This window comes from Notamacropus eugenii, chromosome 1, assembly GCF_028372415.1.
Source record: "Notamacropus eugenii isolate mMacEug1 chromosome 1, mMacEug1.pri_v2, whole genome shotgun sequence".
Taxonomy (NCBI): Eukaryota; Metazoa; Chordata; class Mammalia; order Diprotodontia; family Macropodidae; genus Notamacropus; species Notamacropus eugenii.
In genome coordinates this window covers 178,832,899-178,850,072 of record NC_092872.1, presented here as the reverse complement: position 1 = coordinate 178,850,072, position 17,174 = coordinate 178,832,899, and positions in this window count along the sequence as shown.

The window sequence follows — 17,174 nt, the reverse complement described above, 5'->3', positions numbered from 1 at the left end:
GGTGGGGGGAGGTAAGGCAGGGTGGTTTATGCATTTAAAAACATCCTGGGAAGGAGTCCAATGGCTTCACTAGACTGCCCAAGGAAGGGGTCCATGACACAGGCAAGGTTAAGAACCCCTGTTTTCTGGTCTAATCCTCTCATTTGCTGGAGGTGACATACTGGATTCCTGACTATGCATTCCAGCCTTTTTTCCATTATACTATGGTACTGTTTGTGGCCTAGAACTCTAGAGAGTTATGAGAGCTCTCAGCAGCCATCTTATCCAAGTGACCTACCCAAAGTTATCATCTAGGTAGTAAACATCAGAAGTAGCATTTGAACTCAAGTCCCTTGACTCTGGAGCCAATGAGACACTCCACTGGGCCACGTTGCCTCAATGCTCCCTCAAGGTGTCCCTTCACCCTCTAGTTCTACCTGTTGCCATTGCTGCTTGCTTCCTTAGTGGGCAGAATTCACAGTGTGTTATTTATGAACCATAATTGTGATGGCTGCTGCAGAAGACAGGTTAGGAAATCTCAGTATAAGGAGAGATGGGTCTGACGTGATACGGCAGTTTGGTGACGGGAGTAGGGACAGAGTTCCATCATACTGCAGAATCTGACACTCATAGATTTGTTGACAACAATAATAACAGCTACCTTATGGCACCAGGTACTCTGCTATGTGCTTGATAAGTGATCATCACAGCAACCCTAGTAGATAGGTGCTAGTATTAACCCCATTTTACAGTTGAGGAAATAAGAGGCAGATAGAGGTTAAGTAATTGCCCAGGGTCACAAGCTACTGTCTGAGTTTGGATTTAAACTTAGGTCTTCCTGACTCCAGGCCCAGCACTCTATCTACTGTGTCCTGTAGCTGCCTCTACTGTACTACAATGCTGAACTTCATCTACTCTAATATGGGACTCTAATGTTTATATGCACACAGTATGATCAATAAAAATCTGTTAAAGAACTGAATAATATAGGTGATATTTTTTTAAAACTGTTAACATGAATGAATGAGTAATAGGCCACAAAGTCTTTGGCACCAACAAATACTTTGGCATCAGAAAGGGATGTGGTTTTATCAAGGGAAATGACACTCTAGAAGAAGCATCTGCCTTGCTGCTGTACCCTAAAATCCACTGGGTCTTTCCATCTGCTTTGCAGATGAAGCCTTGAGAGCCCCCTGACAAAAGATTGTGTTGTTTTTCTACTGGAATCTCTCAGAGCTTAGCACAGTACTCTGTATGTATTAAGCACTTGATACTTTTTTCATTCATTCATTCCGAATAGCTTATACTCTTCCACGTTGCCTTCATCAGCATTCATCAGTGAATGATTAATAAATGAAAAGGTGAATAGTAGATCTGACAATTTGACCCCAGTTTTAGCAACTCCCTTGGGTTCTATGCAGGAGAAATGGAGTAGTTTGGGGAGACTCAACAAAAATATGTTAAGCACCTACTATGTGCAAAGTCCCCTATTTAGTTGGAGGGTTAGATGTGGTAAGGATTGGGGGGATTGTTTAGGTAGAAAGAGGAGACCACTCAGCTATTTCTTGACCTCACCAGTTCTTGGCTTCTGGAGTTGCTGGTAGACACTGCAGTTACTGGACCTCTGAAGGCTTTTCTAACATTTCACAGGTTACAAGTGTCACTGTTCTTAGAATTAGTCAGTCAATCAGCATTTATTAATCACTTACTACAGGCCAGGCATTTCACTATATATGAGTTTACCCTTCCTTCAAATCCCAATTAAAACCCTGTCTCCCACAGGAAGCCTTTTCCAGTCCCTCAATTCTAGTGACTTTTCTCTGTTAATTATTTCCTATGTATACCGTATATAGCTTGTTTGTACATATTTGCTTTCTTGTTGCCTTCACCATTAGGGGAAGGGCAGGCACCATCTTTTACTTCTTTTTGTAACTTCAGCACTTAGCCCAGTATCTGGCTCATGGCAGGCACTTAATAAAGGCTCATTGACTGACTGACAAGCCAAGACAAAAATGAAATTGTTCCTGTCCTCAAGGAGGTTACATCTTTTTGGGGGAAGTACCATGGACACATATAAGTGTAGAGGATAGAGCTTGGGATCATTCTCCTAACTTGCACTGAACTAGTAGGTAGGGTGCAAGAAATATCTTCCCTTCAAGTTCTAGTAGTCAGCATGAGGGGTAGTGGTTTCTAATGCTGTGTCTCCAGAGCCCCCACTGGTGGGCTCCCCCACGTCATTTAACAAGTTAACATCTCCCTAATAGCAATGAACTAATTAACATTAATGAGGTTTATAAAGGAATATTTACTGAGAGATTATAGCAAGGATGGAAATACAAAAATATCTCTGCCTCACCCAGAACCTCCCCCCTCCACAAATCTGGGAGGTACACTTTCCCTTCTGCATTTCCACTTGATCCCTGGACTCAGATTTAAAGTGATTGTTTCTATAAAACATTGCTACCCCTCAAGTGGAGAAAAGGGGTGCTTCCTGACCCTATGAGTCCCTATCAAGATCATTTCTGGATGTGGTGTACCAAGAGACAAGTCATTCTCTTGTTCAGCTTGCCTGACTCCTTGCTGGGGGTGAGTCAAGGAGACCACTCAGCTATTTCTTGACCTCATCAGCTCTTGGCTTCTGGAGTTGCTGGTAGACATCGCAGTTGCTGAACCTCTGAAGACTTTTCTAACATTTCAAAGGTTACAAGGTCATGATTTGGTTCACTATATCTCTGATACTACTCACCTAATATCAGAAAAGAATAATCACAAGAGACAAAAGAAACAGAAGCAACCTGAGTCCACGGGAAAGGCTGCTCCTGCTGATGCCCGCCCTCCTTTTACAGCCGAGGCCCACAGAAGTTCTTCCTCCTTGCTCAAGGGCTGCCAGGGAAGAGGTCACTAGAGTTTACTCATCAAACCTTTTTGTATGAACACTCAGTTCTGGCTTAGCAATTAATTAAAATGTTTTTAGTACCATATAATGGGCTGACAGAAAGCAGCTAGAGGATACCTGAGCATCATCTGAAATGAGGAGAGGGAAGAAGGAAGAACCCCTCCATAGTGCATTCCCAGAAGTAGGTTCTATAAACCTCTATTTGGTTGGTATAAGACAGAACATATTGTACTTGCTCTGAGGATTGGAACCTTATTGGCCAATCCTACCATTACCTAAAAATGTATAAAATATATCCTGGGATTACAACTTTGAGGCTGATTTTGGAACGAGATTTGGAGGGTTGTCACTGCCTTAATAGATTCCAAAGCAAGATCTGATCATGGCTCCATGTGTTTGCCTTCATCCTAAGGTAACTTCTTTGGAAGACAAATTAATGGCCTTGCAAATTAAACCTGTTCCAGTGTATTTCTTGCCTTCTCAATAGGCAAGGGAAAGTTGAAGGAAGGGAGAGTATTTGGAACTAAAAACTGAATAAGAAAAGAAACCTCCCTTTCAATGGGTGGGAATGGAAGCAGGGGAATAAATGCCCTTCAGAATGAGTTTCTCACATTCTTTTCATCTGCTTCATCTCTCTCTCTTCCTGTCTCTTTCTGCTTTTGCATCTTGCTGTTTCATGCTTTCCTCTCTTTTTGTTTCTCTCTGTCTCTTTCACATGGAGGAACACAAATAAATTCCTATTTCTCCACATACTCCCATAGGGAATCTGTGTAGACTTTGGGAGCTGGGTGAGCTAGGTTTGGCACTCAACATGCCACAGATCGTGATGAAGTGTTGCCCCTCTGCCCTCACTGACCCAGGGCATCTATGTGATACATGAATCTGAGGATTGTATGTAAATGAATCTCCTGTGGCAGTTGTGGTTTAGTGGGAAAAACACTAAATTAGCAGAGAGGAGTTGTTCAGTTATTTCGGGCATGTCTGACTCTTCATGACTCCATTTGGAGTTTTCTTGGCAGAGATACTGGAGTGCTTAGCCATTTTCTTCTCCAGCTCATTTTACAGAAAAGGAAACTGAGACAAACAGGGTTAAGTGACTTGCCTAGGGTCACTCAGCTAGTAAGTGTCTGAGGCCAGATTTGAACTCAAGGTCTTCCTGGCTCCAGTCCTGGTGGTCTATCTACTGCACCGTCTTGCTGCCCATGACATCTGAGTCTTAATACTGACCCTGTCTAATTTAATTGCATAACCTTTGATAAATCCCTTCACCTCTCTTGGTCTCAGTTTCTAAATGTATAAAATAGGGATGGTATAATAATGGTTGCTCTGTTTCCCTTGCAGGGGGATGGGGAAGATCAAATGACATAATAGAAGTGAAACTCCTAATAACCTGTAAAGTATAATGTGAATGTCTGCTATGTGTCTATGTGTAATAGGAGTCTGGTGCATGCATAGACCCTATCGCCTTGCTTGGCTGATGCAACCTCTTTACATGGAGGACACTAGGGAGCTTGCTTTTGGGAAAATCATGATGATATAGAAGGCAGATGCCTTGGTGTGACCACAGTCATGGGTGGACATTCTGTAACTGGTCTTGCTTGGCTAACAACATGTTTGGGAGGAGCTTTTTCCAGTTGGCTACATGGCCGGAACTGTTGGCATCTTCAAAATGGTGTGAGTCAGCCTCGGCTGCCTCTGCTTCATTCACTCCTTGGCTTCATTCAGCGACTCTCAATCATGGCATTGGGGGAGAGACCATGTGGGAAGGGGGAAACCTTAAGTCCTTTTCTCCTCTGAGGTCATATGGCCCCAAGAAATAGGATTTGGTTCTTGGTCTTTTTGTATGTTTTCTATTCTAGGGGAAGGGAGTGTAGTCTTCAGACTCAGCAATTTCAAAGGTTAGAAGAACAAGCCATAGAAATCTGGGTTTTGGAATCCAGGCAGGGTTTTACAGCCAGTACAGGGTCAATATTTTGAGGAGCAAGGAGTGATCTTTGGGAAGGGACTCATTGGAGTCCTACTGCATCTGGACATGAGCTGAGTGAGGTATGTAGGAAATGAGCTGAGTTGTAAGCCTGTTTCCCCTCCACCACTCATCCCAAATGAAGTATATAGGAGAAATTATATCCCTTAGGCATTGGGGAAAATGCTTTTATATTTTTCTGCTATATTTTCAAAGTCGATATTCCTTTGGAAAAACTATCCAAAGTTAATTGATTTAATGGAACTAGGTCCTGGTTACTGAGCCCCTAAGAATGAGGGGGATATAGCTGGTGGGGGTTTGAGTCTGCGGGAGTAGAGAAGAGTAGTAACACTCCCAACCTTTCACATTTATCCCTTGAAACCCTGAGGAGATGTAGCAGGCTGTAGGAGAGAGTCTAGAGTATGTTACAAATGTCTGCTACTAGGCCCCTGTTGTTTGGGGTAGGGTGTAAGGGGATGATCCTCCCTTGCTTGGGGAGATGCTGTCTCAGGAGAGGACAATCCTACAGCTTCCTCAACCTACTAGGTTCTCTTTTAGGGCAACCTCAAGCAGTACTTCCCCTTCCCCAGGCTCCTAGTTATCCCAAAAGGGTCTCCTGAGAACCTTGGTGCCTTAGTGTGACTGACTATCCAGGTCTCCACCACACCATCTGTAGCTACTTTCAGACATACTCTAACTTCTGAACTTTGTCCTCAGCCTGTACAGTTTCTTGGCATTCCAAGCACAGACTCCACAAACACATCCTGAGACATCCTAGGACTTATACTAGAAATCTTTTCTCTGGAGTTTGGGGACCCATGTTCAAATTCTGCCTCTGACAATACCTACTTAACTCTTAGTAAGTCCTTGACCTCTGTGTGCCTTAGTTTCTTCATCTTTAAAATGTAGAGGTTGGATCAAATGGCCCTTGAGTTTCCTTCCAGCTGTAGAGCCATGATCCTAGATGGAAGGCTGAGAGAGGCCTCTGGTCATTCACATACCAATGTCCCTTAAAGACAGAGAATGCTCACAGATGCAGATATACAAGACTGCCGCTGCAACCTCTCACATCCAGTAGGGTCCATGTCTCCCTAAGAGTCTGGGCCCTCTAAGCAGCCTGGGCACCCCATCTTCCTGTCTATAAGTCTTCCTCATCAGAGCCTCAGCTCATCTGCCCTCTCAGCACTAGGGATGATCCTTAACATATAGATGTCACACAATTTGTTGCCAAACACTTTGGTGTTAATCAAAAAACATTTATTAAACACCTACCCTATGCCAGGAGATCACATTCTATCAAGGGGACCCTATCTCTCTCTCCTCCCTCCCTCCCCCCCCCATTATATAAAGATATGTACCTCTACAAATATATAAAAACATATCTCTATATAATTCTCTAGACATAAATCTATATAATATCTTTATAGAAATATGTCTCTCTAGATATATATCTACATTAATATAGATACACACATATAGGATATACATATAAGGCACATTATTTATAAATATAAATATATACACACACACGCACATGTCCGAGCAACTGGGAGAGCAGGAATGGATTCCTGTAGAAGATTATGCTTGGGATGGATATTAAAAGAAATCAATGATTCTAAGAGACAGTAAGGAGGAAATGCATTCCAGGTATGGGACACAGCCAGTGCAAGAGCATAGTGATGGGAAATGTTGTGTCAAGTTTGGTTGGACCATAGATCAGGTCAATGGGAGTAATTTACAATAAGCCTGGAAAAGTAGGCTAGATGCAGCTTGCTAATTTGGCTTTGGCTAATTTGATCTTCAGAATAATCCTGTGTGGGAGGCAGGACAAGGTTTATTATTATTCCCATTTATCAGACAAATGTATTGATGCTCAGAGAGATAAAGTGACTCATTTAAAGTCACAGAGCTAGTTAATATCATAAGAGAGCTAGAATTTGAATCCAGCTCATTTGACTCCAACTCTAATTCTCTTTCTGCTACAAGATGCCACCTTTCAAGGTCACACATCTAGGAAATGGTGTCATGAGGCATCTAGGAAGCTAGGGTGACAGAGTAGAGAGAGCCCTGGACCTGGAGTTGAGATGATTTTGAGTTCAAATACAGCCTCAGACATGTAATATTAACAGTCATTTAACCACTGCCTTTCTCAGTTTTCTTGGCTGTAAAATGGGGACAATAACAGCACCGACCACTCCAGGTTAGGTGAGAATGAAAAGAGATGCTGTTTGTTGAGTGCTTTGCAAACCGTTAAAGGCTATAGAATGCCAGCTGTTATTAGCATGAAATCAGAAGGAGTTGAGACTCAGGTCTCTGGATTCCCTGTCTGCTTGTTGTCCCATATTCTTGGGGCAGCAGCTCAGTGTCCCACAACCCCGCAGACCCACCTTTCTAGTCCCTAGTCAATATCTTGGCCCCCAGCTCCTCAATGCCTATCCCCCTGCCCCTAGTTTTTATCTTTAGTCCCTTGTCCCCAGTCTCCTCATTCCACAACCCTTTCCTCTTAGCCCCCAAACCCTTGCTCTCCAATCCCCTGCTCTATAACCTTTCAGACCCTTGTCCCTAGCTTGCATTCCACACCCCAGAGCCCCTGCATCTACATTTAGCTCCAATTCCTGACCAAGTTGGGAATGGGGAGGGGATGCCCCTGACCCTGGGGGAAGGCTGAGGGTGGGGGGGAAGGTGTGAGCCTGTGAGTCTGTGTGGAACGGGGGCTGTTTAGATAAACAGATGGCAACAAATGGCATAAAATTATATACCCATAATGTCAGTTCATAACATTTTGTTCGACATACTTGATTTAATCGCTTAGCTGACGATTGGCTTTTGAGCCCATATGGTGGGGAATGAAGCCTCGGCACCGGCTCCAATCTGGCTTTTATCGCCATGGCTGGGGGGTGGGTGGGTGGGGGGAGATGCAGATGGGAAGAGAATGAGCAGTGAGAGGGGGCTGGGGAGGGAGGAAGGGGGTTAGCTGAGAAAGGAGAGGACTGGACTCTGGCAGGGATGGGGCCTTGGCCAGAGTGGGACCTAGGCAGCTCTCAGACTGCAGGCTGCTTTGGCTCCTGCTGACCACATAGGCAACCCCATCCCTCCTCATCAGGGCTAACCCCCACTGACCACTGACAGATACACTAAACTAAGTTCTAATCTGGCTCTGATTCTGCATCAGATCTCAGCCACTCTTCCTCCACGAGCCCATCAAGGTGTCTGCTTGTCTCTGATTCTCCCCACCGGGTGCATTGCTGTCACTTTTGCTAAATAGAATGTGTGTACATGTATGAGAGAAGATGTGGAGAGTATTTGAGTGTGTTTGAGTGGTGGGAGCAGGGGAGGGAGAATGAGAATGTGTGTGTGTGTGTTTAGGCAGAGTGACCAGGTGATCTCTGAGGTCCTTTCCAGCTTTAACAATCTGTGTCTGACTTTGTGTAGGAGAGTGGGCATGACCAGTGACCGCATGTGTGACAGTGTGTGTATATATGTGGGGGATGAGAAAGAGAGAAGGAGGGAGGGAGAGAGGAAGGGGGGGAGAGAGAGAATGAGAGAGAGAAAATGAGAGAATGAGAGAGACTGGAGAGAGAGAGAGAGAGAGAGAGAGAGAGAGAGAGAGAGAGAGAGAGAGGAGGGAGGGCTCAGTGTACTCTCACACGCATATGTGATAGAATAATACTTTAGGATTTTAATAGCTAGACAAGACCTTGGAGGTCCTATGTGTTGGACCAGTAGAGAAGAGGAGGAACTAAGTCATTCCAAGATTCACTCTCTTGACAGTTTGGTCTGTGAGTTTTCCTGGCCTCTCTGGTCTATGGCTGGCCTGTTCAGTCCATATACTTTCTGTCCTGTTCCAATCTGTGGGTTTTCTTGGCCTGTTAAACTTACAGTATCTTTCCAGCAAGGATGTCTGAGCTTAACCAACTCAAGTACTGCATGTATGACCAGGTCACCTGAAGGGTCTTCCTCTAAATTGCAAATAGATGTAAATCAATAACTCGACCCAGACATGCCTTGGTTGGAGGCACAGAGTATATAGGAGGGAGGATTGAGCTCTGCAAGCTTTAGGGCCCTCCCTCTTTTTCCTTCCTTCAATTCCTTCCTTCCTCTTCCCTCCTCCCTCCTTCCCCACCCCCAGCAGTTCCAAGCTCCAGCTCCTGTGTCCGGCCCTCCCTTCTACTCCCATGCTGGGAGAGTCTGGGCCCCAAATGGTGCCAATAACTCACGTCTCTGCATCATCTGCCCCCTGCTGTGATGCTGATGGCTCCAGAAGATTGGGGGGAGCCAATCCAGGATGGCAGAGAGTGAGGGGAAGAAGGGCCCTGGAAACCAGACCTTCCCTGGACTTAGAGCTCTGGTGGTCAGTCAATCTATCTGCCTGTCTCTATCTGTCTTGGTCACACTCCCTGTCTGTCCTTTATCCCTATATCTTCTCTTGGGCTTCTTGTCTATCTCTGACTGTCTTGTCTCTATATATCTGTCTCTGCCTCTACCAGTATCTGTCTGTTTTGTCCTTGTCTCTCTATGTTTCTGAGGAGGGACAAGTTCTGGATTTGGAAGAGTAAACCCACTGGACAACCCTCTCTTCTTGAGGATTCTCCTTTCTACATCCCGCAATTCAGTTCCCTTTGACAAAATTTGGGCCTAGTATGTGCTGAGCAGTTCTGGGAAAACAGATGAAAAACAAAAATGTTAAAGCCCACTCCCTCAAGATGCTTGTATTCTTTGGGGAATTTATCAGCTAAAACATAACTAAGGACAATCCAGTCCCCCATGTGTCTGCCAATGCCCTGAAAATTGACATTGGTGCTGGAAAAGTTCTCCAATCATCTATTTTTTTTCACTTAGTGTCTCTCAGACTGGACCACCTCTTATCTTCCTCTTCCCCTTTCCCCTCCTCCTTATCCCAGCCTCCTTGGTTAGCCTGCTCTGTAGGTCTTCCCTGAGACTTCCAAGGTCAGTCTCTGCATTATCTATCATTACTTTTGTGTATGAGATATAACTATGAACTACTCTTTTCCTATATCCCCATCTTCTCTCCTTCACCCTCTGATCACATGGGATGGGGAAATGGAAGAGCTGAGGGGTGGCTGTCCACTAGACACAAAGTTGTATTCCCTCACCTCAGGCATGGGGGCCCATCCTTTCCCCTTCTGTCTGTCTCTGCCCTGCACATCCTGAGTCTCCAAGGTCATTTTCCTCCCAGAGGCCTTTGAGGCCCATCCCAGAGGCCTCCAGATCACTGTGGTTATGGCAATTACTGTAATCATTGTTCACCATGGTCCCTGAATTCACACATCATTGGGATTGCTGGGCACTGTGGTCACTGGGGACACTTTAGGTCCAGAGTAACATAACCTGAGAGATAGAAGGACATTAGAAGCTACCCAGTCCAACCTATGTGTGACCTAGAATCCTCTGGATAACATACTAATGAGTGGCCAAGTGTCCATGTGAAAAAGAGATTAGTTTGTTCTACTTGGCCCCTAGTAGGAGATGGTTGATTATAGATGGCAGTGGAGAGAAGTTTCAGAGAAGCAGATTTAGGTTTGCAATTGAAGATTCATAGGAATACTATAATGACTAGTCTAGGGAGGGAGTGGGTTTCTTTTTACTGGTGGTCTTCAGGGAAAGGGAAGTTGACCATTTATTGGATATTGTTGAAGAAATTATTGTTCAAGCACAGGTTCAATTTATTTGAGTAAAAGCCCTTATTAAACACCAACTGTGTGCGAGGAACTCCTAGGGAAACAAAGAGAAACAATAAAACAGAACTTGCCCTCAAGGAGCTGTATGTATGTGTGTGTCCCCTGCATCATAGAGTTGTAGAGATAGAAGGGACATCAAGTCAAATTGTCCTGTCTCTATCATACCCAACCAGTGGTCATTCCACCTTAGGACAGCTCTAATCATTAGGCAATTTTTTCTTATATTAAACCTAAATTTTCCTTTATTTGCACTTTTTTTCAGTTCCAATTTTAGTTCTACCTACTGGGACCAAGCAGAAAAAAAATCTAATCGCTCTTGTTTGGGAAAGCTCATAGAATACTGGAAGATTCCTGTCATGGAAACAGTCAATAAACAATTATTAAGCACCTACTGTGTGCCAGGCACTGTGATAAGTTAGGTAAAAGATAATTCTTACCCTCAGGGAGCTCACAATCCAACTGAGGAACATAGCACATAAAAAGAAGCTGAAAAGGGGGCATTAAGAGTTTCCTGCATGGGGGCACCAGGAAGTCCTTTAGCAGAAGTAGGAATGATGAGGTCGCTGTCTTAGGGCCCCTCCTTAAATGGTGGAGGATCTGGAAGGAGCTCTCCCTCACTGGTGCAATCAGAGGAAGGGAGGGGTCCTAGAAGCAGGTGCTACTGAGGAACTGTGAGTTTCAGAGTCCATGTCTTTTTGCAGGATGATGGATTTCTGGAGTTCTTGATCATGTGTTCCATCCTGTCTCCTCCCCAACCCCAAAGAGTCCTTTCTTCTCCAGGCTAGCTACTCATTGTGGTCGCTGAGGTGAGTCATTGCAAAGTTATTGTTCACTAGAGTCATTATGGTTACTGGAATGTCACAGGACCAAATTTAACCCTTTGACTTGCACCCTAAAGTCCCCCAGAGCTGGGCAGGGAGTGGTGGGGAGCAGGTGGGTGTTCTATAGAAAGAAAGCAAGAGCCTGGCTCTCCTCTCGCCCTTCTCTCAACAGGCCCCCATCCTGCTTTATGTCATTTGAGCTCAAGCAGAAGGCAGCATGGGTTAGGGAGAAGATTTAGAACCAGAAGGGATGGGTTCAATTTCTGGCTCTTCCTTTTTCCAGCTCTATGATCTTGGGCAACTCACTTTACTCACCGAACCTCAATAGCCTCATCTGTAAAATCGAGATGATACCTGCACTACATGCTTTATGGAATTGTTGTGAGGTGATTAAACAATCTGACTCAGCCAACATTTATTAAGCACCTATTTGGCATGACCCTAGGAGAACACTTTGTGAAAAATCATAATACATTTCAATAGTCCTATTTATATGACAACCCTAGTGGGAAGGTAGTAGGGACAACCCTAGTGGGGAGGGGTGGCAAATACTAATCTCCATTTTAAAGGAGGAGGAAACAGGATATATGAGGGGAGATCAATGTAGTATGGCAGAAAGAGCCTTGGATCTGGAACCAGAGGACCTGGATTCGAATCCTGCCTGTGACACTTACTACCTGGGTGATTGGGGGCTAGCTGGCTATCTGGGCTTCAGTTTCCTCAGCTTCCAGCTCTAAATCTGTGAAATCCAGTTTAAATGGTTCCATGGCTAGTCAGTGTTTGAGGTGGGATTCAGACGCAGGTTTTCAGGTCTAGCACCCCCTACATAAGGCTTTCTCTCTCTAAGTACTAAACAAATGTGATCCACTAGTACTATTAGAATATTGCATACAGGCCATGCTGACCACATAGATAGGGCACAGAATTTATTAGCAACCAAATAGCAGAAACTGGTAGATCAATGGTTGGTGTTGAACCATCCAAACTTGAACCCAACTGGCATTTCCTTTGGGAATGGAGAGTGGCTTTAGGAGAACTAGTTTGGGGGCTGTGGGTCCAGGGGGAGAAGGAGCGTGGAAAATGAAGAAAACAAGGAGAGGAGAGAAGGAAGAGAAGGGGAGAAAGAGAAATCCTTCTTTTCTTATTTCCTTAACAGGAGAGGCAAGAAGGGGAGAAGAAGAAAAGAGAAGAGGGGAAGACTCTTCTCTTGGGCTGATCCTTCGCATGAGGGGAAAGAGGAGAAGGAGAGAGGGGGAGAAGGAGAGACCCTGAGAGCTGAGCCTAAAAGGGTGAAGAAGAATTTTCATTATGAAGTTAATTAGCTTTGGAGCCTCGGCACCTTTCAGGAGGAGGAATTAGAGGGATTTAATTGCTTTATCAGCCTTGCCTTTGATTTTCAGCAATCAGGCCGATTCCATTTAATTTAACTGCCACAGACGAGGAGAAAATTGATGCACTCACCTGCCTCGGAGCAGAAAGGGAGAGTGGGGAAGAGAGGGAGCGGGGAGCTAGAAAGAGATCAGCGAATCCAGTGTCTGTAGATTAATGAAAGCCAACAGCATTTGCTCACAATTGGAGATGATGTGTGCCCTCGAGGTGTTTGGAACTGTGTGCCATTGTGTGTGCTGGTTGGGTGTGAATGTGTGTGTCACTGTGTATATGTGTGTGTGGGTATGTTACTGCATGATTGTGTGTGTGTGTGTGTGTGTATGACTGTGGGTGTGAATGTGTGAATGTCACCCGAGGGACTATAGGAATGTCAGTATTTGTAGGATGGGGTGTGAATGAGAGTGCCCAGTTGTGCAACACTAAATGTGTCTAAGAGACTGGTGTGTGTGTGTGTGTGTGTGTGTGTGTGTTTCGGTGATTCTGTGGAACTATAAAAGGAGGCAGGTGATTGAATATGTAGGGGTCCCTGGAGGGAGCAGACACCTGCAAGAGATTGTGAAGTGGTGGGGCTAGGGGAACTGCTGGTTGAGGATTGGGATGGAGAGCTTGTATTCTGGTGGCTTTATCTCTTTGTAGGTGGGACATTCTGGTTATGGTAACTGTGGGCAGAATGTGTAGAGATCATAGGGTATCTGCCTTCCAAGCATTAAGGGTGATGCTTATATGCTCAACCTAGTTTTACCCTTTATGAACAGGAAGGCACACCTCATCCAGACCTGCCCTGGGAATCCAGGCTTAATTTTTCCTCTGGTATAGCCCAAACTAGCTTAGGACACTGAGGGGAGGGATAGGGTTGTGGGAATGGACCCTCTCTATCTCTTCTCTGTCTCTGTCCCCTGTCTATTCTTGATTCTCTCTCAATCATCTTCCCATTTTGGTTGCCATATTTCACTAAAATTGGAAAACATCAAATTTGGATGTCTGTTCTACTTTTCTCCCAATATCCTCTTTACTCTGTTGGTTCCCTACCAGAGTAGGGGGAAGTACCCCCTCAACAAAGAGTCCAGGTTTGGTCCTGGGGAAGGGAGAGAATGGAAGGATCAGGGTGGGGACTGAATATCCAGGTTTGGGTGGGGGCAATATGGGAAGCCAGTAATCCTGGTTGGGGAAGGGGGTAATGTCCCTTGACCAGCAGGTTCTGATGGCACCTCCCCTCTACCCTCCACCCTAGATGTTTCCCCATCCTGAGTCCTGAGTTTTCGGCCTCCTGATTAGAAGGTGGAATTAACCTGATTAATGTGATGAAGGCAGGTCGGCTCAGCTCGGCCTGATGAGCAGAGATGGATTGGGAGCGAAGGCTCTCAGATGGAGGCACAGTAATTGGTGCGTTTGCTGCTGCCTGCCTCGCTGACCTCGCTGTTTAGCCCATTAATGATGATGCACAGGCCTCACTTTCCAGAGATAATGACAGAGGATCTTGGGGGGAGGTAGAGAGGCTGGGGGACCATTCTTGGAGGATGCGGGACCAGGGACATCAAGAAAGGGGTCATCCCAGGGAAGACAAGGGATGGAAGAAGAAGGGTCAAAGGAAGGGAGAATGACGGGCCAGTCCATGGAAGAGGAGGAGCTGGTGGGAGGGGTTGGAAAGAAGAGAAGGAGGATGAGAGCTGTGAAGGACAATGTATGAGGGCAAGCAAAGATGGGTGATGAGCCCAGGAAGTACATGGGGATGAATGTCAGGGCCAAGGAGAGTGAAGCACCACAGGATTGGTGAGCTAGTATTCTGCTCAAAATATGGGGGATGAGGGACTAATGAAGATGGGGAAACATGAAGATGAGGGGCCAGTGAACAATGAAGGACCTTGGGAAGGAGGAATCATGGAGATGGTTGAGACCAGGAAGATCAGGAAGATCCTAGGTGGATGGGGGTAGGGCAGGGAGGAAGATGACAGGTTGGGGAAGATGGGAAGGCAAGAGAAGAAGGGATTGGAGGAAGATAGGGGACCAGAAATTGGGGGGCAAAAAGGAGGCACTCAGGAAGGATGGGTAGACAGTGAGAGATTGGGGAGAGGAGGGTGGCTAAGAAGAGAGCAGCTCTGGGATTCTTTAGGTTTGAGGGGTATGGAAACACTCCCAAACCCCAGGCCATGATGTTGTATCCTTATCTTATCTCAACAAAGGACCCAGGGCTTCTCCACTCTGAACTGTTTATGGTACCATTGGGAATTTAACACTACCCTCCCTCTAAACATAAAGGTTTGCCTATGGGCAGCTAGGTGGTGCAGAGAATAGAGCACCAATGCAGGAGTCAGGAGGACCTGAGTTCAAATCTCACCTCAGACACTTGACACTCACTAGCTGTGTGACCTTGGGCAAGTCACTTAACCCCAATTGCCTCATCCTGGATCATCTCTAGTCATCCTGATGAATATCTGGTCACTGGATTCAGGTGGCTCTGGAGGAGAAGTGAGGTTGATGACCTGCACAGCCCTCCCTCACTCAAAACAAAGTCAAGTGCAAGTCATGTCATCATTTCTCTGATGGCATGGTCTTCCTCAGCAAGGAAGGGTGAACACACACAAAGATTTGCCTGCAGAAAACAGTTCTGAAAGAGGAAAGGACCAAGCCCAGAAGCTGCAGAAAGGCCAAACGTAAGTGGGTGGGGAGGTGCTTGTGTATATGAATGTGAAGGGTTGGAGATCAAGGCAGTCAATAACGGGCAGGGTCTGAGGATTGCATAATTACTAAGTTTATTTTCTCTTTAGCTTCAAGGAGATGGTATAGAGTGCAAAGTTGATCTGAAGTTCAAGGCATGTAGTGGGGACAGATCTTGGATGCTTCCTTAGAGTCTAGGGGTTATTAGACACAAAATACAGATGCATGGAAATGCACAGGTTTGTAGGTGACATGGTAGATAGTGTGGGACCTAAGGAAGACTAGGGTTTGAATCCTACCTCAGACACTTACTAGCTATGGGACCTTGGACAAGTCACTCAACCTCTCTCAGACTCAATTTCCTCATTCGTGAAACAGGGATAACAATAGCTTCCCTCTTAGGGTTATTGTGAGAACAAAATGAGAGAATACTTTAAAATGTTAGCTATTATTATCATTAGTACTCAGAGGCGCAGAGATGTAGTTGCATAATATATGTCATTATTATACGTTATGTTATGTTATTGGATCAGATTATAATATATCATATATTATACTATTATATTCAGAATGTATCAGAACTTGTTATTTCTATCATGCACCATCCTGCTATCTTAAAACAGCAGAGTCAGACAGCTCCTAGGGAATCCCCATATTCCTGGTCTCCTGATCTAGCCCCTCTCTGCTTCATGGTTTCTTCCTCCCTCCCTCCCTCCCTTCCTCCCTTCCTCCCTTCCTTCCTTCCTTCCTTCCTTCCTTCCTTCCTTCCTTCCTTCCTTCCTTCCTTCCTTCCTTCCTTCCTTCCTTTTCACATACCTTTTCCCCTTTCTCTCATATGTTACCCAAACTTGTGCAATGGGAGAAAAAAACAGAAAAGCAGACCTGGGCTCTATACTCAAGGAAGCTCACATTGGAGGGTGGGGAATGGGAAGAAGGGACCAGAGGCATACATACAATGACTAGTAAATAGTACAAGAGATGTCAAAATCCTGTGTGACATCTCAAATGACTGGCTATGGCTTACTGCTGTAGAAGTTCAGATGACAGAATAATAGGGTAATGAAGATGATGATGATAATAACATAGGGGCTAGACCTGTGATTTCACTAGTATAGGGACCTCCCCGATAAGAAAACTCTCCTTAGCTGGCAAGTCAGCACTTTCTCACTTTTTCTGTAGAAAACTGCCTACAGAATATTGAGAGTTTAAGCAGCTTGCCCAGGGTCACACAACCAGGGTGCATTAGGGGCAGGACTTGTTCTTAGGTCTTCCTGGTTTCTCTATCTGCCTACCTCACAGTCTCTCTTCCCCACACTAGGGAACCTCAACATACATATTGACTCTCCTTCAAACATATGAATTTCTCAGTTCCTCAGCCTACTCACTTCCCACAGCCTACTCTTCCATCCTACTTCAACCACACTCAAAGATGGTCATACCCTTGATCTTTTTATCACCCACAAACGCACTACCTCTGTGTTCAAAAATTCTGAAATCCCTTATTTGACCATAATCTCTATTAATTTGACCATAATCTCATAATTTCTACCTCTCCCTTGGTCTTCCCATAGTAAACCCTACACTTTATTATGACATCCAATCCTGCAACCTCTCAGTTGTCCCCAGGCCACATCTCCTACACTAGCATCTTTATCTCTTGATGAACCAGTTTAACTCTATTTTATCCTCTCTTCTGGAGTCCCTGGCCCTCTTTTCATGTTACTGATTGTGCCCTGTTGAGTCTCAGCCTTGGATCACTCCTACTATCTACT